The 19,045-nt window shown below is 39.0% G+C and overlaps 1 non-coding gene and 1 pseudogene across 1 annotated transcript; both read left to right on the top strand.

Moving 5' to 3' along the window:
* Positions 1-156: 156 nt before the first annotated feature.
* On the top strand, positions 157-229 carry trnam-cau (transfer RNA methionine (anticodon CAU)). The gene has a single exon. It is a non-coding gene; the product is annotated as a tRNA-Met (tRNA).
* Positions 230-8,787: 8,558 nt separating this feature from the next.
* On the top strand, positions 8,788-11,796 carry LOC134328463 (zinc finger protein 850-like; annotated as a pseudogene).
* The last annotated feature ends 7,249 nt before the right edge of the window (positions 11,797-19,045 follow it).

The raw sequence follows: 19,045 nt of genomic DNA, 5'->3' as shown, positions 1-19,045 counted from the left end.
ATATATATAACGGCTCCCAGAGATGCGACTCGCTTCATTTGAAAGAGCCGTTCATTAGAATCAAATCTGATTTTCAATATTGTGCCTAAACTTCAGCCAAAGAAACGGTCGGATTCAGACATCTCCACATGTTTTTGTCTACTTATGTTCATGTCAGCCTCGTTAGCGCAGTAGGTAGCGTGTCAGTCTCATAATCTGAAGGTCTTGAGTTCGATCCTCACACGGGGCAAGGCCTTTGAGGGACTGGTTTAGTTGCTGAGCCTAATCTAAGCCCAGTTAACAGACTGATTTTATGTCATTTAGTGACTTTCATCAGCACTGTAAATAGAACAGGTAGTGAACATACACTTACAGTCAGAAAGGTGTGAGTTTGATTCTAGGGCTGCACGATATTGGAAAAAACTGACATTGCGATTTTTTTTCCTGCGATATATACAGTATATTGCGATTTTTAAAAAATGCAGGAATTTTCACCACATTATTAATAATATTGGGCCAGTGATAGCTCAGTGGTTAAGGTCCTGGACTAGTAAACAGAAGGTTGCCGGTTCAAGCCCCGCCACCACCAAGTTGCCACTGTTGGGTCCCTGAGCAAGGCCCTTAACCCTCAATTGCTCATCGTGTTCCCATTGTGTAAGTCGCTTTGAATAAAAGCGTCTGCTAAATGCTGAAAATGAAATGAAATGAAAATGAAATAATATTAATAATGCATGTATGTTACTCTAAATAAGGGGCTCATCTGTGAAAAATGGTGCTGCCTACAAGGGATACAAAAGATTATGACAAGCTACATCTTTGTACTAGGTTGAAACTGAGCATTAAACTAAGAAAGCTTCAATATCACATAAGGGAATTAACATTATTGACAACCTGGGTCATTTAGGGGTGGTTTCCCAGACAGGGTTTAATTTAAGACAGGAGTAGGCCTTAATCTGGAATAGTAAATCCTGTCTTTAAAAAAGACTTTCTGAAACACAGATTAGCTACTGATTACTAACACCTGGACTATGGAGTCTCAAACTATCTTAAAACTAGCTACGGCTCAGTGTTGGGACCGTTGCTGTTTCTTATTTACATCCTGCCCCTTGGTGAAATATTTCGTCATCATGGGTTAAATTTTCACTGCTACACTGAGGACACCTTATAAACCTTATACCATCTGATCCATTTCCACCACCATCCCTCACCGAGTGCATCTGTGATCTTAACTCATGGCTGTGGTTAACTCATGGCTCAAACTTTCTTCTATTGAATACCCATAAGACGGAGTATCTCATTATTGGCTCAGTGTCAGTACCAGGGTCTGTCATGGTATGGGGCTGTGTCAGTGCCAGGGTCTGTCATGGTATGGGGGTGTGTCAGTACCAGGGTGTGTCATGGTATGAGGTGTGTCAGTGCCCCCGGTAAAGGTCATTTACACTCTATGATGCAGCATTAATACAGAAAAGTATATTGAGATCTTCATTAATAAATGAAATGAAGTTGAGCAGATAAAACATTAATTATTTCAGGTTCATCCTGTCTGCAATCAAATAAAACCAAAGTAAATGTAAGAAACTCTGTGTTTTTATTATTTGCATTTTCCATTCTGTCTAACTTTTTCTGATTTGGAGTTGTACATTCTAAAACGTTCTCAAAAACTAATGTCATCAAAATTAAGTAACGGGTCACTTTTGTCAGCAGTAACATGTCTAGCTGGTGGTACTCACTGATCTTCATTGACATAGTGCAAGTAATTCATTTGTTTTCTTTGACAAACAACATTAATCTGAAGTTAAACCTGCCTCCTGTGGGGTTTAAATTAAGCCTCAATTTGGTCCTGCAATAGATCTAATCTTCATTCAAGAAATCAAATTAGATCATTCAGAATTAGGCTTAATCTAGGCCTATTTTAAGCCATGACTGAGAAAGCAGATTTCTTTTAATTTAGTTTAAAAGGCTGTTTTAGTCTAGGACTAGGCTTAATCTCTGTCCGGGAAACCACCCCAATATGTCTAACATTAGTCTAGTTTATTTTTATTTAAACTAAATGTGTAAAGTAAAAGGACACGTTATAAGAAAGTAAAGCACCATAAAGAAGAAATCTGAGCTTTATATATCTGAATTTATCTACAACCCTACTGAGAGCAGCTACTTACAAAAATGTATGTATTACAAGAATTCACCTAAAAGTCATGAAAATTCATTCAGATTTAGCAATTTAATGATGCATAAACCTTAATCATTAAAAAGTATCGGTATCAGATCAATACCGGCCCTGTATGTACTTGGTTTTGGATTGATACCAGATTCTGCAGTATCACACACCACTAGTAGTCCTCTCTAAATCTAACTGAGAGATACAGGGCTAATGGAGGTTTATATCTGCTGAGCTGCTGTTCAACTCCAGTCCAGTTGGTGACGCTGGTGCGTCTTAAGTTGTTCTGCCATCCGCCATTAAACATCATAAGAAGAACAAGAAGCTGCTGTGTTTGTACTGTAGAGCCTCATCTGTAAGTAAAATATGTATTTAATTATAACCCTTATATTTCATTATAACTACATTCTAATTCATAATAAAACTACAGTTCATAATAAAACATCACTGAGGATTTGAGGAGCTTTAACTCCACTTTTATTTAAACAAAGTATTATCTGCTCCTTGCTGTTAGTATCGCACATGATTCAGTAGTGATGAACCGATTCATTTGAAGTGATCCATCTAAATGAATCAATTGAGCGGAAATGATTGAGTTTCTTCATGATTAAATCTCACATTTTTATATAAACACGTGATATTTTTAAACTTTGTTTACAGTGTAACTTTGTTTATAGTGGAACTTTGTTTATAGTTGAACTTTGTTTATAGTGGAACTTTGTTTATAGTGGAACTTTGTTTATAGTGGAACTTTGTTGAATTATCACTGCGCCATCTACACTAAATGTTTTACTGCGCGTCTAAACCATGTATTACGGTACCCGAAGCGTTGAAGAGGGTAAAACTGCTGTTTACAGTTTAATAAACATTGTTTACCATGTTCTGATCCACTCAGTTCAAGAAGAGCATCGACTCTGTTATTAATGAAATACATTTTAGACATTTTTACTGTAGGAATTTGTTGTGATCGGATCTCAAACTCATGTGAAGTGTCTATTCGGTTGTGTTTATACCACTTTTTAAAAATCCTATGATCATGAAGAACATTTACTCTAGTACTCATGTTTGTGATTTTGAGATAATTTACTGTAGGAGTTTGAAATAATGGGATGACAAACTTAAGCAAAGTGTCAGTTTGGTTGTGTACAGACCAGCTTCAGTTCATAACAATAAAAACAGCCAATTACAACAGTCTAAAGAAGTCTGTTTTAAGACAGTCTAAAGCCTGTCTGTCTGTCTGTCTGTCTGTCTGTCTGTCTGTCTGTCTATTAATTAGAGCATTAATAATGCAGTCAGCAGAAGAGGGAGACGTCACCCCTGTGGATCCACAAAATGAAGAATTCCAGAAGAAAATAATACAAAAGGAGGAGGATGAAGATGATGATGATTTCTTCTGTAAGTAAATGTGGAGCATGATGCCACTTTTCCACCAGACAGTATGGTACAGTACAGTATGGTACAATACAGTGTGGTACAGTATGGTACAGTACAGTATGGTACAGTACAGTGTGGTACAGTACAGTATGGTACAGTACAGTGTGGTACAGTACAGTATGGTACAGTACAGTGTGGTACAGTACAGTATGGTACAGTACAGTATGGTACAGTACAGTGAGGTACAGTACAGTATGGTACAGTACAGTATGGTACAGTACAGTATGGTACAGTACAGTGTGGGGGGCGGCACGGTGGCTTAGTGGGTAGCACTGTCGCCTCACAGCAAGAAGGTCCTGGGTTCGAACCCCAGGTGGGGCGGTCCGGGTCCTTTCTGTGTGGAGTTTGCATGTTCTCCCCGTGTCTGCGTGGGTTTACTCCGGGTGCTCCGGTTTCCTCCCACAGTCCAAAGACATGCTACTGAGGTGAATTGAAGATACTAAAATTGTCCAAGACTGTGCTTGATATAAAACTTGTGAACTGATGAACCTTGTGTAATGAATAACAAATAAACAAACAAACAGTACAGTGTGGTACAGTACAGTGTGGTACAGTACAGTGTGGTACAGTACAGTACGGTACAGTACAGTATGGTACAGTACAGTATGGTACAGTACAGTGTGGTACAGTACAGTGTGGTACAGTACAGTGTGGTACAGTAGAGTATGGTACAGTACAGTGAGGTACAGTACAGTGTGGTACAGTACAGTGTGGTACAGTATGGTACAGTACCGTGTGGTACAGTACAGTGAGGTACAGTACAGTGTGGTACAGTATGGTACAGTACAGTGTGGTACAGTACAGTGAGGTACAGTATGGTACAGTACAGTGTGGTACAGTACAGTGTGGTACAGTATGGTACAGTACAGTGTGGTACAGTACAGTGAGGTACAGTATGGTACAGTACAGTGAGGTACAGTACAGTGTGGTACAGTACAGTGAGGTACAGTACAGTGTGGTACAGTACAGTATGGTACAGTACAGTGTGGTACAGTATGGTACAGTACAGTATGGTACAGTACAGTGAGGTACAGTATGGTACAGTACAGTGTGGTACAGTACAGTGTGGTACAGTATGGTACAGTACAGTGTGGTACAGTACAGTGAGGTACAGTATGGTACAGTACAGTGTGGTACAGTACAGTGTGGTACAGTATGGTACAGTACAGTGTGGTACAGTACAGTGAGGTACAGTATGGTACAGTACAGTGTGGTACAGTACAGTGTGGTACAGTATGGTACAGTACAGTGTGGTACAGTACAGTGAGGTACAGTACAGTGTGGTACAGTACAGTGAGGTACAGTATGGTACAGTACAGTGAGGTACAGTACAGTGTGGTACAGTACAGTGAGGTACAGTACAGTGTGGTACAGTACAGTATGGTACAGTACAGTGTGGTACAGTATGGTACAGTACAGTGTGGTACAGTACAGTGAGGTACAGTATGGTACAGTACAGTGTGGTACAGTACAGTGTGGTACAGTATGGTACAGTACAGTGTGGTACAGTACAGTGAGGTACAGTATGGTACAGTACAGTGTGGTACAGTACAGTGTGGTACAGTATGGTACAGTACAGTGTGGTACAGTACAGTGAGGTACAGTATGGTACAGTACAGTGTGGTACAGTACAGTGTGGTACAGTATGGTACAGTACAGTGTGGTACAGTACAGTGAGGTACAGTACAGTGAGGTACAGTACAGTATGGTACAGTACAGTATGGTACAGTACAGTGAGGTACAGTACAGTGAGGTACAGTACAGTATGGTACAGTACAGTACAGTGTGGTACAGTACAGTGAGGTACAGTATGGTACAGTACAGTATGGTACAGTACAGTATGGTACAGTACAGTGAGGTACAGTATGGTACAGTACAGTGTGGTACAGTACAGTGAGGTACAGTATGGTACAGTACAGTGAGGTACAGTATGGTACAGTACAGTATGGTACAGTACAGTATGGTACAGTACAGTGTGATATAGTACAGTGTGGTACAGTACAGTGTGGTACAGTACAGTATGTTACAGTACAGTGTGGTACAGTACAGTATGGTACAGTACAGTGTGGTACAGTACAGTATGGTACAGGACAGTGTGGTACAGTACAGTGTGGTACAGTACAGTGTGGTACAGTACAGTTAGTATTGGAGTCACTAATCAGTAGAAATAATAAGAGAAAGTGGATAGTGGGATTAGAACCTGTACTGTACCGTACTGTCCTGTGCTGCTACACTCCAGTCTGGATTTCAGTTTTAATCTAACTAGGATTTATTTGTGATTGTAAAATCAAACCCACAACCTTCAGTTTCCTCCAGTTGTTGAGTTTCTTCTTCTCATATTGATGAATTTCAGGTGAAGTCACTTTAATCCCTCCGGAACTTGTTGCTTCTGTGGAACTGCTCTTCTCAGAGGACCAACAGTGTGGAGGTTTCCAGATGAAGCCTGTGAAGAAGGAGGAACCTGAAGATACAGATGAACTCAGTAAGATATTTTTATAACTTTTTTATAAAATCATTTCTCCTAATTTGGTCGTGTCTGAATTACTTGTAATATTTGTGTATTTTTAGTGCAGAAGTGAGAAGGTGAGTGAAATGAGGAGACAGAAGTAAAGAATATTAAACAGATCATGCTGATTGTACAGTGTGTAGACTAGTATATAATTACAGAGTAATGCCAGGTGAATACAAGTGGCTGAATGATTGGGTAATGAATGAGAATAAATAAAGTCGAGTATATAAGCTGATATATTTAATATATACATGATTGTTTGTGCTGATGGTCCTGGAGAGATGAGTCTGCAGCTTCCGTCCAGATCTTTACTGTTCTTATTGTGGGTATCAGACGTCTGATGACTGGGGTGTACTTGAGGAGCAGGAACAAAGACAGGTGATCAGACTGACCCGGGTGGGGGAGGGGTGGAGCTTCTGATGAAACTTTGGACGTCCAGATCTTAAACTGCAGTGATTAAAGTCTCCAGAAACAATAAAGACTCCATCTGGGTTCACAAAGGTCTTTTATAGCTGTGTTAGCATTAGCATCTGGAGGGATATAAACTGCAGCAGTAACAATGCAGGAAACCTCTGGTGGTTATAATACCTGGTTATAAAGGGTCTACACGTTATAACCAGGTATTCCAGGTCAGCAGGCGTGATTCAAGTGAAAACACATCAAATTGGCAATAAACACTAGATCGCTAAGCCTGGTGAGACGCTCAGGTGCATGCGCCGCCATCTTGCCCAAAGGTGGAAACATGTATTGTGGTCAGATGAATCAGCATTTCAGGTCTTTTTATGGAAAAATGGACAACATGTGATCCGGACCAAAGACAAAAAGGATCCAGACTGTTGTCAGCAACATGTGCTGCCTTCAAGATGTCGTCTTTTCCAGGGATGTCCAGCATTTTTTATCAAGACGATGCAAAACCACCTGCTGCACACATTACAAAGGTGTGGCTGTGGAATAAGAGGGTACGGGTACTGGACTTGCCTGCCTGCTGTCCTGACCTGTCCCCAATAAAGAACAGTCCCAACTATTTTTGGAATGTGTTACAGGCCTGAAATGCAGGAATGGATGTTTATTAATAAATGAAATAAAGTTGAGCAGATAAAAGATGAAATATCTCAGCTTCATCCTGTCTGACATCAAATAAAAGTGAAAGTCAGTGTAAGAAACTGTGTGATTTATTATTTTCCATTTTCCATACTGTCCCAAGTATTTTTTATATTTGGGGTTGTATTATTATTATTATTATTATTATTAATAAATCTGCTGAAACCCTGTTTGAATAAAGGTTTATAGGTCGTCTTTTTTGACAGATAGTATAGATGTACGTGTCTGTTAGTTCTAACTTAAGTGCTTAATAAAGAAGTTGGTCGTTACTACCAACAATAACAAACTTATTATTTTTCTTCACAAAACAAAAACATTTCAGGTGAAGGATCTTTCATCCCTGTGGAACACGTCACCTCTGAGGAACACCTCACCCCAGCGGATCAACAGTGTGGAGGTTTCCAGATGAAATCTGTGAAGAAGGAAGAAGCTGAAGATAAAGATGAACTCAGTAAGATATTTTTTATCTTGAGTAAAATAAGATTTGGATTGAATAGAATCAGAGGCAGCTGGGATGAAGCATCATACAGTGAAAGCTTGTATTGTGCTCATGCAGATCAGTGTGAGCAGGAAATGATGAATGCAGGATGAATCACGTTACAGGACTTTAGCATCAGATCTCAGTTTAACATTTACTAACAATCTTTATTATTTATAATGTTATAAATGTATTTGATGATTTATAATGTTATAAATGTATTTGATGATTTATAATGTTATAAATGTATTTGATGATTTATAATGTTATAAATGTATTTGATGATTTATAATGTTATAAATGTATTTGATGATTTATAATGTTATAAATGTATTTGATGATTTATAATGTTATAAATGTATTTGATGATTTATAATGTTATAAATGTATTTGATGATTTATAATGTTATAAATGTATTTGATGATTTATAATGTTATAAATGTATTTGATGATTTATAATGTTATAAATGTATTTGATGATTTATAATGTTATAAATGTATTTGATGATTTATAATGTTATAAATGTATTTGATGATTTATAATGTTATAAATGTATTTGATGATTTATAATGTTATAAATGTATTTGATGATTTATAATGTTATAAATGTATTTGATGATTTATAATGTTATAAATGTATTTGATGATTTATAATGTTATAAATGTATTTATTATTTATAATGTTATAAATGTATTTGATGATTTATAATGTTATAAATGTATTTATTATTTATAATGTTATAAATGTATTTGATGATTTATAATGTTATAAATGTATTTGATGATTTATAATGTTATAAATGTACTTGATGATTTATAATGTTATAAATGTACTTGATGATTTATAATGTTATAAATGTATTTGATGATTTATAATGTTATAAATGTATTTGATGATTTATAATGTTATAAATGTATTTGATGATTTTCTGCTTCAGAACTGAACAAGGATTTCTGCTGCTCCTCGTGTCCACGTTCCTCTACAATCCAAAATCAGCTCCACAATCACATCAAGAGCTGCAACCATGATAAATATGAGACTCTGGTGAAGATTAAGACTGAACATAAGGATCTGACGCCCACCAGAAGCTCCAGTAATCAGCAAACGTCCTCTGGTACTGTCAGCATTAACACGTCTCTCATTCCCACACAGAGAGAAGGAAACGTCTGCTCACAGTGTGGGAAGAGCTTCAGTACCCAGGGTGCTCTCAAAATACACCAGCGCATTCACACTGGAGAGAAACTGTATCAGTGCTTAGAGTGTGGAAAGAGTTTTAATACACAGAGTGCTCTCAAAATACACCAGCGCATTCACACTGGAGAGAAACCGTATCAGTGCTCACAGTGTGAAAAGAGTTGTAATACACAGGGTGATCTAAAAAAACACCAGCGCATTCACACTGGAGAGAAACCGTATCAGTGCTCACAGTGTGGAAAGAGTTTTAATCATCTAAGTGCTCTCAAAATACACCAGCGCATTCACACTGGAGAGAAACCGTATCAGTGCTTACAGTGTGGGAAGAGTTTTAATCAACTGAGTCATTTTAAAAGACACCAGCGCATTCACACTGGAGAAAAACCTTGTCAGTGCTCACAGTGTGGGAAGAGTTTTAATACACAGAGTGATCTCAAAATACACCAGCACATTCACACTGGAGAGAAACCGTATCAGTGCTTAGAGTGTGGAAAGAGTTTTAATACACAGGGTTATCTCAAAACACACCAGCGCTTTCACACTGGAGAGAAACCGTATCAGTGCTCACAGTGTGGGAAGAGTTTTAATACACAGGGTGATCTAAAAAAACACCAGCGCATTCACACTGGAGAGAAACCGTATCAGTGCTCACAGTGTGGAAAGAGTTTTAATACACAGGGTGATCTAAAAATACACCAGCGCATTCACACTGGAGAGAAACCGTATCAGTGCTTACAGTGTGGGAAGAGTTTTAATCAACTGAGTCATTTTAAAAGACACCAGCGCATTCACACTGGAGAAAAACCTTGTCAGTGCTCACAGTGTGGGAAGAGTTTTAATACACAGAGTGATCTCAAAATACACCAGCGCATTCACACTGGAGAGAAACCGTATCAGTGCTTAGAGTGTGGAAAGAGTTTTAATACACAGGGTTATCTCAAAACACACCAGCGCTTTCACACTGGAGAGAAACCGTATCAGTGCTCACAGTGTGGGAAGAGTTTTAATACACAGGGTGATCTAAAAAAACACCAGCGCATTCACACTGGAGAGAAACCGTATCAGTGCTCACAGTGTGGAAAGAGTTTTAATACACAGGGTGATCTAAAAATACACCAGCGCATTCACACTGGAGAGAAACCGTATCAGTGCTTACAGTGTGGGAAGAGTTTTAATCAACTGAGTCATTTTAAAAGACACCAGCGCATTCACACTGGAGAAAAACCTTGTCAGTGCTCACAGTGTGGGAAGAGTTTTAATACACAGAGTGATCTCAAAATACACCAGCGCATTCACACTGGAGTGAAACCATATCAGTGCTCACAGTGTGGGAAGAGTTTTAATCGACAAAGTGATCTCAAAATACACCAGCGCATTCACACTGGAGTGAAACCATATCAGTGCTCACAGTGTGGGAAGAGTTTTAATCGACAAAGTGCTCTCAAAATGCACCAGCGCATTCACACTGGAGAGAAACCGTATCAGTGCTCACAGTGTGAAAAGAGTTTTAATACACAGGGTGATCTAAAAAAACACCAGCGCATTCACACTGGAGAGAAACCGTATCAGTGCTCACAGTGTGGAAAGAGTTTTAATCATCTAAGTGCTCTCAAAATACACCAGCGCATTCACACTGGAGAGAAACCGTATCAGTGCTTACAGTGTGGGAAGAGTTTTAATCAACTGAGTCATTTTAAAAGACACCAGCGCATTCACACTGGAGAAAAACCTTGTCAGTGCTCACAGTGTGGGAAGAGTTTTAATACACAGAGTGATCTCAAAATACACCAGCGCATTCACACTGGAGAGAAACCGTATCAGTGCTTAGAGTGTGGAAAGAGTTTTAATACACAGGGTTATCTCAAAACACACCAGCGCTTTCACACTGGAGAGAAACCGTATCAGTGCTCACAGTGTGGGAAGAGTTTTAATACACAGGGTGATCTAAAAAAACACCAGCGCATTCACACTGGAGAGAAACCGTATCAGTGCTCACAGTGTGGAAAGAGTTTTAATACACAGGGTGATCTAAAAATACACCAGCGCATTCACACTGGAGAGAAACCGTATCAGTGCTTACAGTGTGGGAAGAGTTTTAATCAACTGAGTCATTTTAAAAGACACCAGCGCATTCACACTGGAGAAAAACCTTGTCAGTGCTCACAGTGTGGGAAGAGTTTTAATACACAGAGTGATCTCAAAATACACCAGCGCATTCACACTGGAGTGAAACCATATCAGTGCTCACAGTGTGGGAAGAGTTTTAATCGACAAAGTGCTCTCAAAATGCACCAGCGCATTCACACTGGAGAGAAACCATCAGTGCTCACAGTGTGGAAAGAGTTTCAATACACAGAGTGATCTAAAAAAAACACCAGCGCATTCACACTGGAGAGAAACCATATCAGTGCTTACAGTGTGGGAAGAGTTTTAATCAACTGAGTCATTTTAAAAGACACCAGCGCATTCACACTGGAGAAAAACCGTATCAGTGCTCACAGTGTGGGATGAGTTTTAATACGCAGAGTGATCTCAAAATACAGCAGCGCATTCACACTGAGGAGAAACCGTATCAGTGCTCACAGTGTGGAAAGAGTTTTAATAGACAGAGTTATCTGAAAACACACCAGCGCATTCACACTGGAGAGAAACCGTATCAGTGCTCACAGTGTGAGAAGAGTTTTAATCAACAGAGTCATTTTAAAAGACACCAGCGCATTCACACTGGAGAGAAACCATAGAATTGCTCTTAGTGTGGGAAGAGTTTTATTACACAAAGTAATCTTAAAACGTATCTGATTGTAAAAGTGAACTTTTAATATCACTAACATAATAACAGAACAAAATCTAAATACTGATTATATAGATTAAACAGCTCTAATACACAGAAATCAATACATGTGATTTAAACATGCAGTACAAATGTTCTTTAGCTTTGTGTTCAGGATATTGGTATAACTTCATTCTTAACACTACATCTCCAACACAGTATTAAAATAGAAATGATACATAACTGGTAGACTTACCCGGACAGTCTGTCTGAGGATTTTATTCATAAACATTACAACATGTTGGATTGTCTTTGCTAGAATTCACTTAGCTTAGTTCTTTTCCAAATTGGATAGATCTGAGATAAAGCAGACCCTAGGTAGGAGGGGGTTCTTTAAATGCATGAAGGCCTCAGCATGAAATTATACAGATAAAGAGAGAAAAATAAAGAATAATTCAGGGAATAGTCCAGTGGTTCTCAAACTGTGGTACGTGAAGCAGCACGACGTGGTACGCCAGTTAATCTCGGAAAAGTAATTACTTAAGGTGTAAATTCAGGGTTGTTAAGCGCAGCTGCCTCAATCAATTTCAAGACAAGAGAGTTGTTGGTGGACCAATCAGAGCTCTCTCTCATGGACCACAGCTTTGCAAAACATCTGCAAAAGCACAAAACACACTTTATCAGATCAGCATTCTCATCATTCATAATCTAAAATAAGAAATTGAATAGTAAATAACAATAAACTGAGAAAACATTCTTTCTTTTTCTCTACCCGGTGAGGTTGGCTGATTCATCTGGCATGTCCTCATTAATGTTCTTCATGAGCTGTTTGCAGAAATATTCTGCGCTGAACAGGCACTGCATACTGGCATTTACGTAGAAGCTGTTTCCCAAGTTTTCAAACCTGCAATTAAATCAGAAAGACACAAACACAATACTGATCAGGGTTCATGTTCAGTATTAACCTTTATGAACGTACAAATATACGCTGCTGCATTTCTTACCCTCTGTCCTATAGCTGCTGTTTTCTGTCGTCTGAGAGGACTGGTGTGGGTGTTTTAGCCTTTTCACTCTGGGCTTCATCCACCCTACACACATCCGTTACACTATAGTTTGGAGAGAGAGACAGACAGACAGACAGGGGGACATCTCATCATTATAAACCACATGGAAATTAGCACAACATGCCATATTCAACACAGAAGAAATGATTACACTTCTCTGTCTGTTTAAAATAAGAATTAAAAATTTTTACAATAAAAGATATAATAGAACACAACATGCTGTCTAGCTGTACTCAAGGCCATAAACAACCTTAAAAAATACATGAACATTTTGCTCATATCCATCTGTTGCTTAAAAATCATATATCTAAAGTTTTCAGTCTTCTGCACTTTTATTACCTTTCTGTAGTGCTGACAGCTTCAACATTTTCTTCTGTTAATGGAATTTTCTTCGTCTTCTACTCAGGAAAACATAAACACACAGTTCTGTCCAAGTTCTTGTATTTGAATATGATCTTTGATTTTTGCTTCTCAAATGATCATGCATTGTATTCAGTACACAGTATACAGTGGTGCAAAATGAAATATACAGTTTACACTAGTACACTATTTAGTATACAGTATGTATTCTTGCAACATGTAGTATACAGTGTATACTTATGCACTATGTAGTATACAGTATGTATTCTTGCAACATGTAGTATACAGTGTATACTTATGCACTATGTAGTATACAGTATGTATTCTTGCAACATGTAGTATACAGTGTGTACTTATTCACTATGTAGTATACAGTATGTATTCTTGCAACATGTAGTATACAGTGTGTACTTATGCACTATGTAGTATACAGTATGTATTCTTGCAACATGTAGTATACAGTGTATGCTTATGCACTATGTAGTATACAGTATGTATTTTGGCTGTACTGCACAGTATACTAGTGCAATTTAGTATATACTCGTGCAGTATATAAGTACGCTCTTCTACACACAGCTAACGTTTGTTGTTTAAGCTATTAAATGTCCACTGATTGATTACTCAGCAGACACAACCAATCAGAGTTAAGCTTTGCATCATTCAGTCAAAAACACAAGAAAAGCATGACGGGTAAAAACACTAAAGGACATAAATGTAATCTTTTATACATGATTGTTGCATTTTCATTCTCCATACAGCTGTTTTAAGATGTAAAATCAGATCATGACTTGTTTCTTACTCTTCTGTCGCGCGGACAGTCTCCACATCATCATTTATTGGATGCACTTTACTGTTCTGCTCATGACAACAAACACATACAACACAAATGTATCATTCTGCACTAGTTTCGCTTTTTAAAGATATTTTATCTATCATTTTAAAACACGATTCAATGTTTTTTTTCTATTTTTGAAATGCAATAAACAATATAAACGTTTTCATGTTACCTAAAAACATTTTATAATAGGCCTAATGAAATATAATAAGGGTGGCACGGTGGCTAGCCCTGTCGCCTCACGGCAAGAAGGTCCTGGGTTCGATCTCTATATGGGTGGTCCAGGTCCTTTATAGAGTGGGGAGTTTGCATGTTCTCCGGGAGCTCCGGTTTCCTCCCACAGTCCAAACACATGCAGTCAGGTTAATTGGAGACACTGAATTTATAGGTAAATGTGTGTGTGGGTTTGTGGGTGTGTGTGTATGTGTGTCTGCCCTGTGATGGACTGGCTTCCAGTCCAGGGTGTTACTGTGTGCCTTGCGCCCGTTGAAAATCTGGGATAAGCTCAACAGAACAACAGCAGCACCCACTGCTCGGTGAGGACAGTAACTGCAGAACGATATGTGCTTTCACATCCGAGTCTCCAATAAGTCTCCTTTCTCTGCTTGCTCTCGTGGAAGACAGACGCACTTTTCCCTCCTCCTCCCCTCCTGCTTGCTTCTCGTATCGTCTTGTCTCGTCTACTCCACTCTACGGAGATTTTCTCAGCACAGCTCCTCAAAGAATAAATTATGGAATTGGTTAAATGGTCTCTGAATGCTATTGACACAATCTTCTCATCGAGAAGTTTGGGTTCGAGGGAACCCACATGCCCCGATGGAACGCAGATGGCAGGATACGTGACGGACTCGTGGGGGAAGTGGAGAGTCGTGTGCTTGGCACCTCTTTCGTTGGAGGACGTAGAGGATGTTTACCTATTCGGAACTTTGATCGTGGGGTTTTTGCTGATTGGACTTGGATTTACCCTGCTGTATCGGGAAATTAAAAAAGTTGGGTCAGTTGTCAAAGGTCCCCAGAAACTGCCCAATCTGATTGATATGGTGGGCAGAGCTGTTGGATCTCAGACTGTGGTTATTAATCGCAACATGGATTCCATTTTGGAGAAACTAATGGCTTCGCGAAATGAGATGGATCAGAGACGCATTAATTAATTCTGTGAGTTCCTGTAAAAAATTGTATTAGGGCTCAGACTAACATGTCATTCTTGCTTTTGGCACACCATGTTATCATCAACGACCTTGGTGATAAGAAAATTCCTCCAGAGTATCTGCTGCTACCCTACCCCCCCTCCACTGGCTGTTTTTTCGTTCTGGGCAGTAAGAGAGCTGTCAACAACCATGTTATCATGAACTATGTACAGACTTTTTTCCTTGCTGCACGAATGAAGGACTGTCAGAACTTTTACCATCCCCCAACCAATGTCTTCCACTCTCTTAGCTTGATCCCACCAATACGGCAGGACGGGCAGTGTGCGCCAGACCATGTCTGCAAGAAGCTGAGGCGGCTTGTCGTGTTGGTTACTTTCCTCTTGGTCCATATCCCCTAACCCGTGGCTTGTTGTGTGACTGTTATGTATATGTGCTGGTGTGCTGTTGGGGCTTTTTTCATGTTATCACAGTGTGCTCCTATTGAGAGCACAATCTGGTTGCTGGTTTTTTTATCCCCTCATCCTAATGTGTTTATTATTCCTTATTTCGATGTAAATTTCCCCATTGTGGAATCAATAAAGATATCTTATCTTATCTTATCTTAACACCAGAAAAAGTTGCTAGAGGGTCTGAAAACTCGCTAAATATAGCTAGCAACACTATTATAATGTTTATTAGCCTGACTTAAACGTTAGCCAGTCATGTGACTCGTGTGTACCGTCTAATGAAACTGCTGTGCTTGTGTCTCTGTAGCGCGATCGGTTAGCGCGTTTGGCTGTTAACCGAAAGGTTGGTGGTTCGAGCCCACCCAGGGACGAGTGCTTTTATTGCACAACCATGTCTGTTGATCAAACATATATGAGACACAACAACAATGTGTAATCCCACAGAATAGTGGAAATAAATAACTGAAAACATCCAGTAAACAACAGTCCTACAAGCACAAATATCCACCTGATAAGCCACCAGAGACCGGCTGTCCAAAGTGGAGGAACGTACTTTTGGTTTCCGAAGATGTTAAATAAAGACACTCGCCCAACATGGGGCTCGAACCCACGACCCTTAGATTAAATGTCTCATGCTCTACCGACTGAGCTAGCTGAGCTTAAGCAGCACATCAAAACAGACAGCTCATCAGTCAGACCATCAGAGAGATGTAGGTTTAATTCACTAACATCACGACCAGATTAAGAACTACTTCACAGTTTACTAACAAACAAAATGAAACTGGGTGCTGCATTTGTTTTAGATCGCGCTATTTCTACTTAATAAAGTTTTAGTGTGCATCTAAACCTTGTTTTACGGTACGATGCTCTGACTTTTAGTACAGAGATTAATAAAGTTTTAGTGCGCATCTAAACCCTGTTTTACGGTACGATGCTCTGACTGTTAGTACAGAGATGAATAAAGTTTTAGTGCACATCTAAACCTTGTTTTACGGTACGATGCTCTGACTGTTAGTACAGAGATGAATAAAGTTTTAGTGCGCATTTAAACCCTGTTTTACGGTACGATGCTCTGACTGTTAGTACAGAGATTAATAAAGTTTTAGTGCGCATTTAAACCCTGTTTTACGGTACGATGCTCTGGCTGTTAGTACAGAGATTAATAAAGTTTTAGTGCGCATTTAAACCCTGTTTTATGGTACGATGCTCTGACTGTTAGTACAGAGATTAATAAAGTTTTAGTGCGCATTTAAACCCTGTTTTACGGTACGATGCTCTGACTGTTAGTACAGAGATTAATAAAGTTTTAGTGCGCATTTAAACCCTGTTTTACGGTACGATGCTCTGGCTGTTAGTACAGAGATTAATAAAGTTTTAGTGCGCATTTAAATCCTGTTTTACGGTACGATGCTCTGACTGTTAGTACAGAGATTAAAACAGAAAGAAGTTTTACAGTTTAATAAACTTATCGAGTACTGATGCACACAGATGTACCAGAAATAAAGTCTGTTCTAGTCTAAATGTAGAACAATCTACATGTTCCAAATTCAGACCTTCTTTGGTATTAAAAATAAAGAAACCTGCTTTCGGTTAAATCCACTATATTTAAATAACTGTCTCATTTACTCATAATACCACATCTTCTGTTTTTACCTTGATGATTTAAAAAAAAAATAGATGGCAAAATGATGCAAATGGCTACATTTAAAACTCCATAAAATAAGCAAATCAAACTATCATATGAATTCATCATATTTATGAAGAGTTTAAGGATTTTACTATAGGATTATGAAGTAACAGAATGGTAAACTTATATAAAGAGTTTATTCAATTATGTATAATCAGGGGTGCACATAACATTTTTGGTCTGGTTCTCAAAGGAGCATCTGAGGTTGTTGCTTGGTGCTCACCTTGTACAATGCACGGCTCCCTGATATATACATAGCGGCTCCCTGATGCCTGCAAGTCCCGGAATCTAGAACGAGCGGCCAAGAGCGACACAAACACACACAGGTGACACAGACTTTATTCTCAATCGTGTATTAAATCTGTTATCTGATATATAATGTAGTGCACTGTGTAGGGAACATTAATCTATTGTCTAATTTACTGTTTAGTGCACTAAGTAGGGATCATAAATTCATATCTAAAATACTATCTAGTGCACTATGTGGGGAACATAAATTATTTTCTAATATACAATCTAGTGCACAATGTAGGGAACATACATTTATTATCTTTCACACTATCTAGTGCACTATGTAGTACACATTATTGTGTTTGTGACACAAACAGTTAGCATCTCCTAAAAGTTCTGTTATCACCCATATCCTTCGGTGTGTGCGAGAGGTGTTTTTTTTTTTTTTTAGCTTTTTTTGGAGTTGGGGGGTTTGCAACTTGTGATGTCTGATCTAATGTTGTGAAATTTAAATAGAAGCGTAGTAACTTTACAATGGAGCAAGTACAGTGGGGCCAAAAAGTATTTAGTCAGCCACTGATTGTGCAGGTTCTCTTACTTAGAAAGATGAGAGAGGTCTGTAATTTTCATCATAGGTACACTTCAACTATGAGAGACAAAAAGAGAAAAAAAAAAATCCAGGAAATCACATTGTAGGATTTTTAAAGAATTAATTTGTAAATTATGGTGGAAAATAAGTATTTGGTCACCCACAAACAAGCAAGATTTCTGGCTCTCACAGACCTGTAACTTCTTCTTTAAGAAGCTCTTCTGTCCTCCACTCGTTACCTGTATTAATGGCACCTGTTTGACCTCATTATCTGTATGAAAGACACCTGTCCCCAGCCTCAAACCGTCAGACTCTAAACTCAACCATGGCACCAGGAAGAAAATTGTAGACCTGCACCAGGCTGGGAAGAGTGAATCTACAATAGGCAAGCAGGTTGGTGTGAATAAATCAACTGTGGGAGCAATTGTAAGAAGATGGAAGACATACAAGACCATTGATAATCTCCCTCGATCCCGTGGGGTCAAAATGATCATGAGAACGGTGAGCAAAAATCCCAGAACTACACGGAGGGACCTGATGAATGACCTGCAGAGAGCTGGGACCAAAGTAACAAAGGCTACCATCAGTAACACACTACGCCGAGAGGGACTCAAATCCTGCAGTGCCAGGCGTGTCCCCCTGCTTAAGCCAGTACAAGTCCAGGCCCGTCTGAAGTTTGCCAGAGAGCATATGGATGATCCAGAAGAGGATTGGGAGAATATCATGAGGTCAGATGAAACCAAAATGGAACTTTTTGGTAAAAACTCAACTCGTCGTGTTTGGAGGAAGAAAAATGCTGAGTTGCATCCCAAGAACACCATACCTACTGTGAAGCATGGGGGTGGAAACATCATGCTTTGGGGCTGTTTTTCTGCAAAGGGGACAGGACGACTGATCTGTGTTAAGGGAAGAATGAACGGGGCCATGTATCGTGAGATTTTAAGCCAAAACCTCCTTCCATCAGTGAGAGCATTGAAGATGGAACGTGGCCGGGTCTTCCAGCATGACAATGATCCCAAACACACCGCTCGGGCAACAAAGGAGTGGCTCCGTAAAAAG

Source organism: Trichomycterus rosablanca, chromosome 15 (assembly GCF_030014385.1).
Source record: "Trichomycterus rosablanca isolate fTriRos1 chromosome 15, fTriRos1.hap1, whole genome shotgun sequence".
NCBI lineage: Eukaryota > Metazoa > Chordata > Actinopteri > Siluriformes > Trichomycteridae > Trichomycterus > Trichomycterus rosablanca.
Note: the sequence above shows the minus strand (reverse complement) of the source record. Positions and strands in the feature narration are given on the sequence as shown.